At 43.6% G+C, this 14,770-nt stretch overlaps 1 long non-coding RNA gene across 1 annotated transcript in view; it reads right to left on the bottom strand.

Annotated features, from left to right (window-relative positions):
• LOC126495923 (uncharacterized) overlaps positions 1 to 14,421 on the bottom strand; it is a 49,857-nt gene extending 35,436 nt beyond the window's left edge. Inside the window, exons 1-4 of the long non-coding RNA XR_007590254.1 lie at positions 14,243 to 14,421; positions 8,453 to 8,526; positions 5,756 to 5,910; positions 888 to 1,244 (exon numbers count right to left, since the gene is read on the bottom strand). This is a non-coding gene — a long non-coding RNA (uncharacterized lncRNA). The remainder of the gene's footprint in view (positions 1 to 887; positions 1,245 to 5,755; positions 5,911 to 8,452; positions 8,527 to 14,242) is intronic.
• Between the last annotated feature and the right edge of the window lie 349 nt (positions 14,422 to 14,770).

The following is a 14,770-nucleotide window of genomic DNA, read 5'->3' as shown; positions in this document are numbered from 1 at the left end:
GGAAGAGAGGAACCAGCTCCCAAAAGTTGTTCTCTGCCCTCTACGTGTATGCTATGGGGTGCTTACACACACACACACACAAAGCCTCACATGCATCCAGTATTAAATAATTGAGTGATTAATTAAAGTTTAAAATACAAGGCAATTCTGTCACATGCTACAACACAGGTGAACCTCAAACACGTTATGCTAGTGAACTAAGCAAGTCATGGGCACAAAGACAATGTGCACCTCCGCTAACGTGAGCTCTCTAACGTGAGCTCTCTAAAAACAGCCAAATTTATAAAAACGGGGAAAGTTGAGCTGAATTGTTCAGTGGGTCTGGAGTTTCAGTTCCACAAGAGCAAAATTCTGCAATCTATTGTGTAACACACGAACACGCTTAACACTAGAACTAGTTAAAAGGCTAAATTCTATTTTCCTAAGCACAATTTAAAAAGAAAGAAACATGACTGCCCAGTCCAACCTTGAGCAGCCGCTGCTGATAAGAGCATCAGGTAGACTGTCCCAGCTTTGTCCTTACTTGTAGGACAAAGGTCAGCAACATCTGTGTGATCAGAGGCTGGGCACATGGCTCCAGAAGTGCCTGGGAGGTACACAGAAGGCCTGGCCTTCAGCCTCCAACAGCACTGAGAAGCCAGGTGAGACTACACATGCCTGTGATGCCATTTCAGAAGTTCGTGGTCAGGCTTGGCTACATGGTAAGTGTTGAACCATCCTGGGTTACAGAAGACCCTGTCTCACAACAACAGCAACACAAGAGTCATCATGAATTCTAAACGAGATAAATAGCTCAGTAAAGAACCTTTAGTAGTCTCACCCATTGCTTTATTCCACACAGATGTTGCCTTTCAATGAACAAACAATGCTGCTGAACAAATACTCACCCACAATCTGACACAGTTGGTCAGAGCAAAGCAGCCAGCTTCTTGCGTGCGGTAGTTTGAACGCGATGTCCTCATATCTGGGGTAAGTAAATACTTGGTCTCCAGTTGGTGGCTATTTGGGTAGGCTTAGAAGGTATGGCCTTGCGGAGGAAGTGTGTCACTGGGGGTGAGTGCTCTCTCTGCTTCCTGCTTGTGGCTTGAGATGTGAGGTCTCAGCTGCTGCTCCCACTACCATGCCTTCCTGCCGCCATGCTCCCCACCAGGATGGTGATGGACCCTGATTTTTTGGGAAGCCCAAATCAATCCTTCTATAAGTTGTGTTCTTCATGGTGCTCCATCGCAGCAACGGAGAAGAAACTAATGCACCATGCAAGGGAAACACAAGAACTATTGGGCCTAAAGGCGATTAATTTAACAGAGATTGTGTCTAAAAGTCACGCCATATCACAATGTCATATCCAGACCACTAATAACACACTGAATTTGGGGAAACTATAAAAACAACCAAGGTGATACTTTGAACAGTCAGAAAATGTCAAAATCTTACAAAATAACATTGTATTGTTATAGCAAAAGCAAAAGTTGTGGCTAAAAGGAAAGTTGCATATAGAAATCAAAGAGCTTCGAGCTGGGTATGTGCTAGACAAGCTGACCATGTAATCAGGAAAACAGGGACTCTGGGGGGCAAGGCCAGTGTTTGAACTCCTCTCGGTCCCACTCCTGTCAGGTCCTCTGGCAAACAGAGAAAAGGCCCTGCTGTCCTTTCACATAATCTTGCTACACGCAACTGAACCATAAGCAATCATGGCGTCTAAATGGCCTCCAATGATTTCAGGAAAGAAACAACACAGCAAAGGAGTTAAATGTGAGGGAACCAACAAAGATGACAGCCACAGCTCAGTAGCTTTGATAAGGGCGTGTTCCATGACAAAATTACAACCTGATTGTGAAGGGGGAGAAAAAAAAAGAGAAAGGGAGAGAGGGAGAGAGGGAGGGAAGAAAGGAGGGAGGGAGGGAAGGAGGGAGGGAGGGAAGGAGGGAGGGAGGGAGGGAGAGAGAGAGAGAGAGAGAGAGAGAGAGAGAGAGAGAGAGAAGTCTAATTAGCAACTAGTTGACTCTGCCCAGGTCTCAAGACCAATAACACCTGTGAGGACTGCAGGCCTAGCAATGGCGGTCTAGGGTAATGGCCAGCCTACAGTCAAGGTTAACAGTTAGCAAAGTGGAAGTGAGAAATACACAAAGAGGAGTTCAACTATGCCCTAACTGGACAAACAGCCTGTGAACAGCATACGGCCATCTCCCTGGTTGGCCTAGGAGAACACATAGAACACGGGCCCTCTAATTAGCCAACTCATAAAATTACATCATCTTTGTTAACTTTCTGTCATAAGACCTATAAAAGCCCCTAAACTAGCTGTTCAATGGCATCCCTACCTTGAGGCTCTTCCAAAAGGGGAGCCCCAGCCAATGCCTGCAGCTCCTGTCTCCTTCCATCACACCAAATGGGAGTTCTGGTTGCCGACTTCCTAAAAAAGACCTCAATCCTTCCTTAAGCTTGTTCTCTACAGTCAAACCCCCTGTTCAAACTCGTCCTTCCTGTGTCTGTGAAACTCATCCTTCAGATTTGAAGGAAAACTGCCCAGAACCAATAGCTCTTGAGTTGTGCGAACCTGAGACAAGAAACTGTCTTCTGCACTCAGGAATGCCGGTCCCCCATGTCATCATGACAGCGTATATCCCATCGCAAGATCACGAGGTAGAATTAAATTGAGTATTATTACTTTCGTCCTTAGACTGTTTATAAAGACTGTGCCAGATACATCAGCTTAGATGTTGAGTTTTCACCTCACAAGTCTACAAATAATTATTTATAAGATTTTATTTAACATCTTCTAGCACCCCCAAAAAAATCTTTTCCAATAATCTTTATATGCATAACTTAATTTGAATGCCTATACAAAGATTGGTAAAGATGTGATTCCTAATGTCTGAACAGTCTGAGACATCATAAAATTAAGAATTTCCCTTCACCCTGACAACTTGCCTTCTAGTCCTCACATCCAATCCCTGAGATCTTCTTTGAACACAAACTGACAAGTAGAGACAAAGCAGAACTGAGATTTCTAGGTCACGGTAACTGAAATCAGGGTTCTGAGTATGTGATCTCCTGGTGATTTTAAGGCCTATAGTGATTCTAATTAAAACAGACAAAAAAAATAAGAAAAATGAAACAACTTAGGGCAAATAGCAACAGTCTCCAGAACTTCCTTACCTGAATATAGGCATGGATGTTTTACATATACACCAATTGTAAGTGTGTGTGTGTGTGTCTGTCTGTCTGTCTATGTGGGCGTGTGTGTGTGTATGTGTGTGTGTGTGTGTATTGTAAGAGTCACCACCAGACTTCAAAGTTACTCAGAGCTCAAATACCGCTGCCCCAGCACACAGACACACCCTGCTCTGATTTGAATGTGTCATCTCCAAATTTCGGGTGTTGCCATTGTTTTGATTTTAAGAAGTAGGGGCTTGCTGGGTGGTGGCGGCACATTTCTTTAATGCTAGCACTCAGGAGGCAGAGGCAGGTGGATCTCTGAGTTCTGAGTTTGAGGCCAGCCTGGTCTACAGAGGAAATTCCAGGATGGCCAGGGGTACACAGAGAAAACTTGTCTTGAAAAACCAAGGTACAGTCTTAGAAACATATCAGCTCTCAGCAAACAAGAAAACACCTTGACCTCGCATTTCCCAGCATCCAGAGCTGTGAGAAACAAATTACCCTGCTTTTACAGTGCAAATGGACTAAGACACTGCCACGCTATTGATCTGCAATCCTGGCCACACATCAGAAGCACCTGTCACTTTCTGTGCAAGTCCACCGAGATTCTGACTATCGAGCAGCATTGGAGAGTAGGCACCAGTGTGTTTCAGAGCGACTGGGAATCACCGGGTCCTTCAGGACAGCAGGGCAGGGTGAAGCCACACAGAGTTTTCCACTAATGAAGCTGTTTGGTCTTGAACATGGGCAGCAACTTTCAAGTATCAGACTGCGAACTGTGAGTTACATGTAGTGAATTAAAGGTGGGCCTATCTATATTCCCTATAAAACTGGTGATGAAGTGGTAACTTCATGAAGATAAACAGGACAGACAAGAAGAACAGCAGGCCAAACTGCATCTAGAAGAGGAGAACGCACTTCCCGGTGGATCTTATGAGTCACATGCACTTTAGTACAAAACTAAGCAAGCATAATCAAAATGAAAATTAATATTTCTCATAAAGTTAAAAGCTAAAGTCCTGAAAGGGAGAATGCTAGACAACAAAATTCTGAGAGACCACAGGAATTTTCTAGCATATCCAGGAGCACAAGAACAAACCAAGGGGCCATTGAGCATTTGACAGAAATCAACAAACACAGAAAAGCAATTTAAGCAACTTCAACATTCAGTCATTACAAAGCAAGAACAACAACAAAAACCCTTTCATAGACTCAGAAATACAGTGCAACTTTCTCAACTTCATGACAAACATCTGTAAAAATCTATACCTGAGCCTGTAGTATGATCTTCAGAATCTAAAAGTTGTCTTCTGACCTCCATATGCTTGCCATATGCAGCACACGCATGCTCACTCACAAGCAAAAATGATAATGACAATAAATATTATACTCAACATTTAACTCTATAGCTATAGTTAACATCATAGTTAACTGATGCTGAATGCTCCCCTCCTATGTTTAGGGACTTTATGAGGATGCTCACTCTCAGAACTCTTATTTCACAGAGTAAAGGAAGTCACAATGAGAGCAAGCAAGCAAGAAAACCATAGGAAAGGAAGAGACAAATTGCGTTTACTCGTGGAATTGTCTACATAGGGAAGTCCAACAGAAAAGTTCACAGGACAAATTAATAGGTAGGAGGACACAATGCCAACATACAAAGATCAATGCATATAATATACTAATGACAAATGGGGGTATATTTGATGCCACTTGCAATTGCACTCCCAAAGTGAAGTGCCTGGGAATAAATCTAACAAAGCATATATGGTCGGTACACACAAACATACAAGCCCGCTGATGGAGAAGTCAAGATCCAAGTACTTAGAGAAGGATAAAATGCTCATGATTGCAAGACTCATTAAGTAAAGGTACCAATGAACTCATTACAAACCTTAGGTGAACAGGTAAAGGAGTGGCTGGAGAGATGGCTCAGTTGGTAAAGTGCTTGCTTTGCAAGCATGAGGACCTGGAGTCAACAACCCCAGAACCATGTAAACACCCAGACACAGGCCTGTAATCACAGCACTGGGGAAGCTGAGCTAGGAGAATCCCAGAGGCTTGCCCAACCAGCCGGTTTAACCAAACCAGTGAGCTCCAGGGACGGTGAGAGAATTTGCCTCAAAAAGTAAGTTGTAAAGTGATCAAGAAAGACACTCAAGCCTGAACTTCAGTCTCTGTGCATGTATGCAAATGGAGGGAGGGAGGGAGGGAGGGAGGGAGGGAGGGAGGGAGGGAGAGAGAGAAAGAGAGAGAGAGAGAACTCTTATGAAATCTGCAGAAGAGGCCATCAGACACTTCATTAAGAAGGAGATACAGATGGAAAAGCACATGAGAAGAGTTTCAGCACTGTTAGCCATCAGCCAGTTGAAACCATGGCAAGATGTCACTACATGTCGTTTAGAGCAGCCAGAATTAAAGATGGTGCCAGCATCAAGAGCTGAGAAGAGAAAAGGAGGCTGGATCTGTCTCCTAGATGTAAAATCCAGGCAGCCATCCTGGAAACCATTTAACAGTTATCATACACCTGTTTCACGCTTGGGTTTTTAATTACAGAGCAGTAACATTGTACATTCTAACAAAAACACATACTCACATGGTCGTTGCATCTTTCCATATAACAGCAAGGCACTGGGAAACCCTCCTGCAACAACTTCTTTGAATGAATGGTTGAATACGCTCCTGGATATCCACACAATAAAACCCTACTCACCAATCAAAAAGGAATGACCTATGGATGCATGCCACAACCTGAAGGGACATTAAGGACATTATTTTTGATGAAAATGTCTATCTCAAAAGGTTATGCTGTATAATGACATCAAAAGACCAGCCTAGAAATAATAAACCTATAGAGGAGGAGAACGGTTTGATAATTGCAAGAGAACAAGGGTGAAGATGGGGTAGAATGGAGAGGGTGAGGCCCATCTACAGGATGCGAGAAGGGGAGGTTCTGTTGTGCTGACAGATGTTCTTCTGGGTCTTAGAATCTGGGGTGGTTACACAAATCCACACATGTGAAAAAGCTGCACAGAGCTATACAAAAATGCATAATGGGCACAGCTGGCCTTGAACTCGCGCTGAAGAAAAATCCCAGTGTAGACTGCTTGCCTTTCATGGCTGAGCAGCTAGGTTCATTTTTCAGCACTAAAAGAAACGAAGAAAAGCGAGTGAGATCTGCAGTGTAGTTCACACTGGTATCAAGGGCAACCTCTGAGTCTGCAAGATGTCGCCACTGGGGGTCAGGTGAAGACTAGACTGGATATTCTTGGGAAGTCATCTGAACTTATGATTGTTTTTAGAAGGTTAAACTAAAAGCCAAGTTAGGAGAGATGTTAAAGTGTATTGGTTATTGCTCTGTTAAACGATGCGCATGAGCGTACACCGTGTGTGTGGAAATCAGAGGACGATTTTCAAGAGTTCATTTCCTCCTTCTGTCATGGGTGTCTAGAACTAAACTCAGGTGATCAGCCTTCCTCAGCCAGTTTTTGCCTGCTGAACCATTTTGCCAATCAGAGATTAAAAAAAAAAAATTTAAACTAGCCGGGCAGTAGTGGCGCACGCCATTAGTCCCAGCACTCAGGAGGCAGAGACAGGTGGATCTCTGTGAGCTCAAGGCCAGCCTGGTCTACAGAGGGAGTTCCAGGACAGACTCCAAAGCTATAGAGCAACCCTATCTTGAAAAACCAAGAAAAAAAATTAAACTAAGGTATCTCCACAAGGTTTTAAAGAGTTTTTAGGGAGGCTTCGTTGCTGTCAAGGGCCTTTGTAGTGCACTAAGGTTGGGTGGGAACAAGGAATCCATGCTCCAAGGGGACGGCAGCTGCAGCAACAGACAGGAGTAGACCACAGTCCTGGGGCCTGCCGGAGAAAACTAACAAGGCCTCGGGCTGAAGAGGAAGGAAGTAATGAATGCCCTTGCAGGAACACGGACCCAGCACAAAGCCGAAGTGGACAGGCCAGAGCAGATCTGAGCCTGCCAAGAGGGAAGTAGGGAACGCGTCTGTGTGGGTGGGTGAAGTGAAGAGGAAAATCACTCTGGACTGAAGGCAGAAAGAGCATGTTCTGCCTTGTGAGCATGGCTGCTTTGAGAGCGACTATCCATCCATCCCTTGGCTGATGGAGAGCTGCGGCCCCTCCCACCCAGGGAAGCTGCACTGCCTGTTCCCATACATCCTCCCCCAACAGGCTCACGGCACATTCATCACATTCATCCCAGCCATCGTGACAGCACCCATTTGCACAGAAGCTTCCCCGCCTCCCAAGAAATGTTCCATATTTATGTCCTCATTTAAGCCCCGCTGTTGACTTATACATCCGGGAAGGTGGATTTTTTTAAATTAAAAAAAAAAAAAAAAAAAGGAAAGCACTAGAAATGCGGTGTTGTGAAGATAAGATTGTGGATAAATGGTGAATTACAGGTTGTGATGGGAAGATAATCAGCTCTGAGCTACCGACTGCACTCCACGCTTTCCTGTTCGCCCCTGTGCTCCCAAGCCACAGGATGCTTTGCAATCTAAAGACCAGGGGTGAGACCTTCAGAGAGAAAAGCTAACAGCAAACCCCAGCCTTGTGGAAGTAGCATTGCCTCCCACGGAGCTGGGCTGACCGTAGACCCCCTGCTCTTTGTCTGGTTTGTGTCTTGAGAAAAGCAAGAATGCACTAGCTGGAGGTTGGACGTTTCCAGGTGATTCCTGTCTTAGCCAAACACGGATCCTGGATTAATGAGAATATATTTTTATCTCTCAACCTTTGAGCTGAAGCTGAGAGAGCTGTTCTTTGCCTGCTGGGTGAGGTTGCCATGGGAACTCTTTGGGAAGAAAGTGTGCCTCTTTCTTTATATGTTGTGACTACAAGAAGGGACTAAAACAGACCAGACACTCCCGATGAGAATGGGGCGCACAGACCAAACAAAGCACTGCTCCCCCATCCTTTAATATTTCCTGTGCCCCACAGATGTGAAGTGTTCCCAAACAGATCCGCATCCGAATACGCAAAACTAAACCTCTTGTGGCTTCCAAATCCTGATCTTCACTGATGCTTCCTCGGGCGTGGCCTGGAAGCCCAGTTACAGCTAGGGACACCAGTAGGGGCAACAATGTGATGTGTCTGAGCTGGCTTGAACTGCTCCATGATACCAACATATGCATTTCTTCCCAAGTCCATGTTCAGAGATGGCACACTGCCAGTTCAAAATGAGTCCTGCTGGAAACATTTTCAACACACACACACACACACACACACACACACACGTAAATTCTACAGATTAAAGTTTGGGGGGGGGGCAGCTTACTTTTGAGGTGGTTCTTTTTCTCCAGAGTTCAATGTCTGATTTGGAGCACATTCCCAGGTTGTATGCATCACTGACTACAAAAGAAAGGCAGGAACTCAGATCTACAGCAGAGACTATTACACAGGTCTTATATAACTTACACAGTCTCTGCAACATTTACATTATTAAGACTAAGAGGGATTTAAAGCATACATACTACCCTCATTACCATGTGTCTCTGATAACAAAGGTTGGTTATTTATTTATTTATTTATTTATTTATTTGCTCACTCATATTTTTCAAGAATAGGGGTGAGGTCAGGTCTTGCCGTGTAGCCTAGGCCAGCCTCAAACTTGCAATCTTCCTACTCCCTGCCTCCTGAGTGTCGGCCATAGGTGTGCACCATTACACCTGGGCGAGGGCAGATCATTGTACACACTGTTTTACCATTAGAGCCAAGGAGAGTAGGCAGCAAGTATTTAGGGATTGACTGGTGAGCTCAATGAACATTTGAATTGCATGAATCAAAGCATCATGTAAAACAGTGACAGCCCTCAGAAGAAAACATCAGCCCCAAAAGTGGTAATCACTATCCCAAGTATACCAAACCCATGTATACAATGAGAGGGCATAGATAGATAGAAATGCAGGTCTAGCTTTTTATACTGACTCATAGGATCACCTAGTTCAAGTCCTGGTGCCACGGCAAATGCTGTGTTTGACTTGTAGCCACAGTCTTTCAGTGTACAGTTGAGAATCATTTTCGGTCATCTTATTATGTAAGCTGCTTTTACCACAGCAAACTCCATTCTTGTGTGAATATTTCTGCCGTCCCTGAACAGCAGATGCTGTTACAGTCAAGTGCAGCTCTGAGGGAGGCGCATGGTCTTTCCATTAGGTCAGTGCCCTCTTGGCTGGCTTTACGTCCTCCTTCCCATCCTCTTTCTTTTTTCTTTTCTTCCATCTTCCCTCCCTCCCCCTCTCCCCCTCTCTCTCTCTCTCCCCAGTTCACCTCTTTCTTCCCTACACCTAGTACGAAATAGAACCCTCACGCAGAAACCGAGAGTAATTTCCCTACAAACACTATGAAGCTGCAAGTCTCAGGAAGATCCTGGACATTCGGGAAGGACACAGCATTCAGAGATGAAAGACATTATGTTGTAGAAAAAATCCTCTGTCCACTGTGAAGATGTGTTGCTCTCATTTGGTCTAATAAAGAACTAAATGACCAATAGCTAGGCAAGAACCGGTATAGGCAGGAGAGCCAGACAGAAAGACCTCCGGAAAGAAGGGTGGAGTCTCCAGGAGATGTGGGGAGAAGCAAGATGAGCAAGCCATACTGAGGGATGGGCCACGTGGTAGAATGTAGATGAGAAATAGGGGTTAATTTAAGTTGTCAGAAACAGTAAGAAGTGTAAACTATTGGACAAGTATTTACAATTAATAATAAGTCTCTGTGAGGTTATTTGGGAGCTTGCTACAAGGACAGAAAATTCTGCCTACAATCTTACTAGATTTTTTTTAGATTACCCTCATAGATTGACATCTCTCATATATTATTTCCCACATATTGTGTGCTGGTTAGTTTTATGTCAACGTGGCCCAAGCTAGCCTAATTTGAGAAGAGGGAAGCTCAATTGAGAAAATGTACCCAGCAGATTGGCCTGTGGGGCATTTTTTTGTATTAGTGACTGATTTGGGAGGACCCGGTTCACTGTAAGTGGTACCACCCCTGGGCTGGGGGTCCTGGGTTGTGTAACAAGGCAGGCTGAGCAGTATAATAAGAAACAGCCCAGTAAGCAGCCTTCCGTCAAGGCCTCTGCTTCAGTTCCTGCCTCCAGGTTCCTGCCTTGGGCTGTTTGATGATGGACTGTAATATGGAAGTGTAGGTAAAATGAACCCTTTCTTCTTCAAGTTGTCCTTAGTCGTGGTGCCGTATCACAGCAATGGAGACTCTAGCTAAAAACACAGTGGTCCGCTAGGTGTTTGGCTGCCTCTTGGTTCCCCTCTTTGTGGTCATTACACCAAACCTCCTTTTCTTCCTCCCCTTCCACTTTCTTCTTCTCTGTCATAGTTACCATCTCCTCCTCCCTCTCCTTTCTTCATAGCATAAAATAATAACATAAAAAGTATAGAATAATGTGCACTCCACTCATTGTTGGCTTGTCAAATCGTCATGTGCCTCTGGTTGTTTTCACTAACATGCAAAGGGAAGAAAAGCATTTGCTAAATCAATAGCTGAACAGGCCCTAGGTGATGGGCTGATGTGATGTGCTCCTATAAATAAATCACGTCTGAAGTGAGGGTTGAGAGTGGTATTATCACCAATTAAGTTTATGATGATGCATGGTCATTTCTAAGGACCCATCTGCTGTGGGTAGAAATCCAACCACCAAAGCAAACTATGGAAGCCATTGGAGCCACTTGGCATGAGCACAGTGTAGCATCTCAAATCTAAATACCCACTCAGCAAACCCATTGTGATCTGACTATTCTCTATGTAGCCCTGGTTTGTTTTCAATAATGTTCAAAACCCACAACATTAACACTACAACAGGATTCCTAAAGGTGCAGTGGTGGCACCTTTGTCTTGGTGGTTACCAACAGCCGCCTAACTGGGCCTAAGTTATTTTCAATAGGAGAGAATTTGTGCCTGATACAGTAAACTTAGCTAACTTCCTGTAAGGGGTGGCCCTAGAAAAGAACCTACTTCTCTACTTCTACCACTTTCCCAAACAAGAACCTTTGCTGACTGAATTCTAAATACTTATCCTTAAACCCACAATAAGTGTAGCTCTTAACTTTGATCAAGGGAGCTCTTTTTTTTTTTAGTAGCAGCAACAGCTGGAGATCATTACAGAAAGCCACACCTGATCGAAATGCAAAGAACAACTGACTGTGGGATGTCCAGCCGCAACTGATAAGTCTACATCAAAATTCCTAAACCTAAGGGAACATCATGAAAGAGGAATAGGATAGGAAAAAATGTAAAAGCCAGAGGACCAGCACCTCTGCTGTGAAATATAATGTCTTCAATATATGACACAAAGTTATACCTATAAAATCTTAACAATTACCTAAACAAGATCTGCACACTAATAATACCAGCTAACATCCCAAAATGGATGGGGGAAATCTCACAAGGGCCCACTGACCTGAAACAATAGGTTATTGAGTGACAGGTGGGGGGAGAGAAAGAGAGAGAGAGAGAGAGAGAGAGAGAGAGAGAGAGAGAGAGAGAGAGAGAGAGAGAGAGAGATATCCAGGGCATGAAAAATGAAGAAAATAGAAAAGTTTGGGATCAGAAGGTCTTACACAGGTTAATGGCTCATGCAATCATGTATACTAAGAAGTACAACGTCAACAGGGCATGGTGGCACATGCCTTTAATCCCAGCATTCAGAGGGAGGCAGAGACAGGCAGATCTTTGTGAGTTCAAGGCCAGCCTGGGTCTACAGGATGAGCCCCAGGACAGATAAAGCTGTTATGCAGAGAAACCCTTGAAGAAAGAAGAAGGAGGAAAAGAATGAAGAGAAAAAGAGAAGATTTACATACACTTTTCAGGAAGAAATGGGACAGAGTCAACAAAAAGCTATCATACAATGGGAGGAAACTTCAGGAAGCTAACCAATCAATGTAGCGCAAAGGGACCACAGGCTATCTCAAGTGCATCTCAGACTAAGTGCTCAATGGCCTTGAGACTGATAACCTCAGTTCTTCAAGAGAGTAAAAAATAGTGGAATTCTCAGATCAGGAAAACCTCAGCTCTTCGAAGATCCTGCCCCCAACTCATTACTGATTTTGCCAAATATGTGCCTGGTTTTAGACAAGGAACTAAGTTCCTTCTCCATACATGAGGATCTTAGGAAAAGTCTTGAACTAACCTGGCCCTCACGCAATCTAACCTTGATGAAGAACTACATGCAAATGGTGTCTAAGAGAAGGGCAATCACTCTTCTCCAGAGACAAACCTTCTAATAGGCTACCCAATCCCAAAAGGTAATCCCTAAACACACACACACACGCACACTCACAAGCACACACACACACACCACTAAATGGACTTAGCAGGATTTTTCAAATATCGTGTGTGTGTGTGAGTTTGCGCAGTAATAATAAACAAGAGGCTATGACTTTGATGGGGACATAGGAGGAGTTGGAGGGGGAGGAGATAGAGTGAAAATAATGTAAATACAGTAGTCACATATAAAATTCTCAAAACACCAATACAATAAACATTCTCTTCAGAAAAGAATTCATCAAGTAAAATTGAGCTGAGAGGGTAGCTGAGCATGAACATGTAAAACCTTGAACTCAATCCTCAGGGGTGTGAAAGAGGAATGGAAAATGGAGCAAAAGGGGAAAAGTAAAGGAAGGAAAGGAGGAGGAAGGAAGGAGAAAGAGAGAGGGTGGAGAGATGGAGGAAAACAGGGATGTCACATGAATAGTATCACAAGGACCTGGGCACTGGGGTACATGAGAAGATGATCAAAGGGTCCAGACTCTCTGTATGAGATGAGCAGGTTCCAAAGATCTAAAACACAGATTTAGCATGCCAATGATAGAGGGCATGTCCATCAAGTATGGTGATTATCACGTGTACAATGTTTCATTTTCATGAATGAGCTAACTCAGCAGAAAATACTTTAAAATATAAAACCTGTAGGGTCAGAAGGAAGAGTTGAAGAATCAAAAGGGGGGGAGATATTAAAGGAGGAAGATGGCACAAGAGGTCAACATGCTAGCATAGGAGATCCAAGCTTGCAGGGAATTCTGGGAAACAAGCACATTCAGATGAAAGCAGAACCACAGAAGAGACGTGTGAAGGAGTTAGGTGAAGCTAACCCACCAGCCACTACAGGAGGCTGTCACTGTTAAAGATTGCCAGCAGTCTAAAAATAAACTGGATGCAGGTCAACCAGAGGTAAGAAAGAACCAGCTGACACTCTGAGGCTCCTCCCTCTCCCTGGCAGACATTTCTGACTATGATGTTTTTCTCAGTGCAATGGCCGTTCCTTAATCTCCTGCATTGTATGCAAGTTCTTTTGGACATGACTAATTCCCACACGGTGTTGATAATGCTGGGAAATAGAGTTCCCACACTGAACAAATTCTATAAGCACACCCCAACATCCCTTCCAGCTGTGCACAGGGCCAAGCAAGGATGTTACATTGAAGCCTGCATAAGAGCATGGAACTCTACAGAGAACCATGAGACCTGCTCATAGACAAGAAAATGAACAAAACATGGCATCTCAGTTATACTGTGGTCAGCTGAGGCCTTTGGTACTGATGCTGAGGGATGTGGAAAACTGGGAACTGAAGGGAAAAGAGCCATCACTTTCTTTGCCTTTTCCTTTCATAGACTCATAGGCAAGCTGTTTCCCTACACTGTACTTTAGATATTTATTCATCAGAAAATTAAGAAAAATGGAAGGCAGGACTTAGCTGATTCCTAAAAAAACTTCTCCCAGGAGAAACAGTCGTTAACTTTATCATTCTTTGTCATCTATGAAATTCTATGGTTATTTTTACTGTAAAACCATTTAATATTAAGGCATTTTTTCATATAATTTATTAAAGTGTTCTCTTAGCTTTTCTAAGATTACTCAAGGCATGGAGCTTCTCCACTGCTGTTTCCTCATACATATGCATGCAGAGTGATGTTATGAGCTGCCCTCAGAGAGAAAACAATGGTAACTATTTGTGTCTGTAAGGAATTTTGAAGTTAATAAAGCATCTTCAGATAGGTTTTCATATTTGAGCCTTAAGCAAACTAACAAAGTAAGCAAGGCAAATGTCATAATTACTATGTTCGTGGAGGGAGAAACGTCATCTCTGGGGATTTTAATAGCACGGTGTCCCCAGGGATCTTTCAGTTCATCAAGTATGATGTAATAGAAAATACATGGCCCATTGTAGCTTCTGGGTCAGAAGATGAGTTTCCCAAAAGTTAGACAGTTTGCTGCATTTAATCCAGACTTCATTGCCTGACAATTTCTGTGAGCAACACACACATCTTAAGGTCCTTCTGAAAAGAGAATGTATTTTAGTAAAAGCAAGGCTTGCATTTGAAGAACACCTACATCAATCATTAACCTTGTGGCTACAGGAACAGTATTTAATCTATCTAGGGTTTACAAGTGCTTCCAATTTTTAAAAAGTAGAGCCGGTTTTTGCAAGCTTGCAAGACTGCAGACATTGCAGCGTGCAGTGCACGTCCTTAGAATGCCTGGAGCAAATCCAGGTGAATAACAAGAGCTCCACAGATGCCTTGTTGCTGCTATAATTGCAGGGGATTCCTCATGGCTGAAGACAAATCCTTCCCTAACCTCTCT

The sequence above is a fragment of the Alexandromys fortis genome, unplaced genomic scaffold, assembly GCF_014885135.2.
Source record: "Alexandromys fortis isolate MF-2015 unplaced genomic scaffold, M_Fortis_MF-2015_v1.1 scaffold_231, whole genome shotgun sequence".
Taxonomy (NCBI): domain Eukaryota; kingdom Metazoa; phylum Chordata; class Mammalia; order Rodentia; family Cricetidae; genus Alexandromys; species Alexandromys fortis.
The sequence above is the reverse complement of the archived record's forward strand: the minus strand, read 5'-3'. Positions and strand labels throughout refer to the sequence as shown.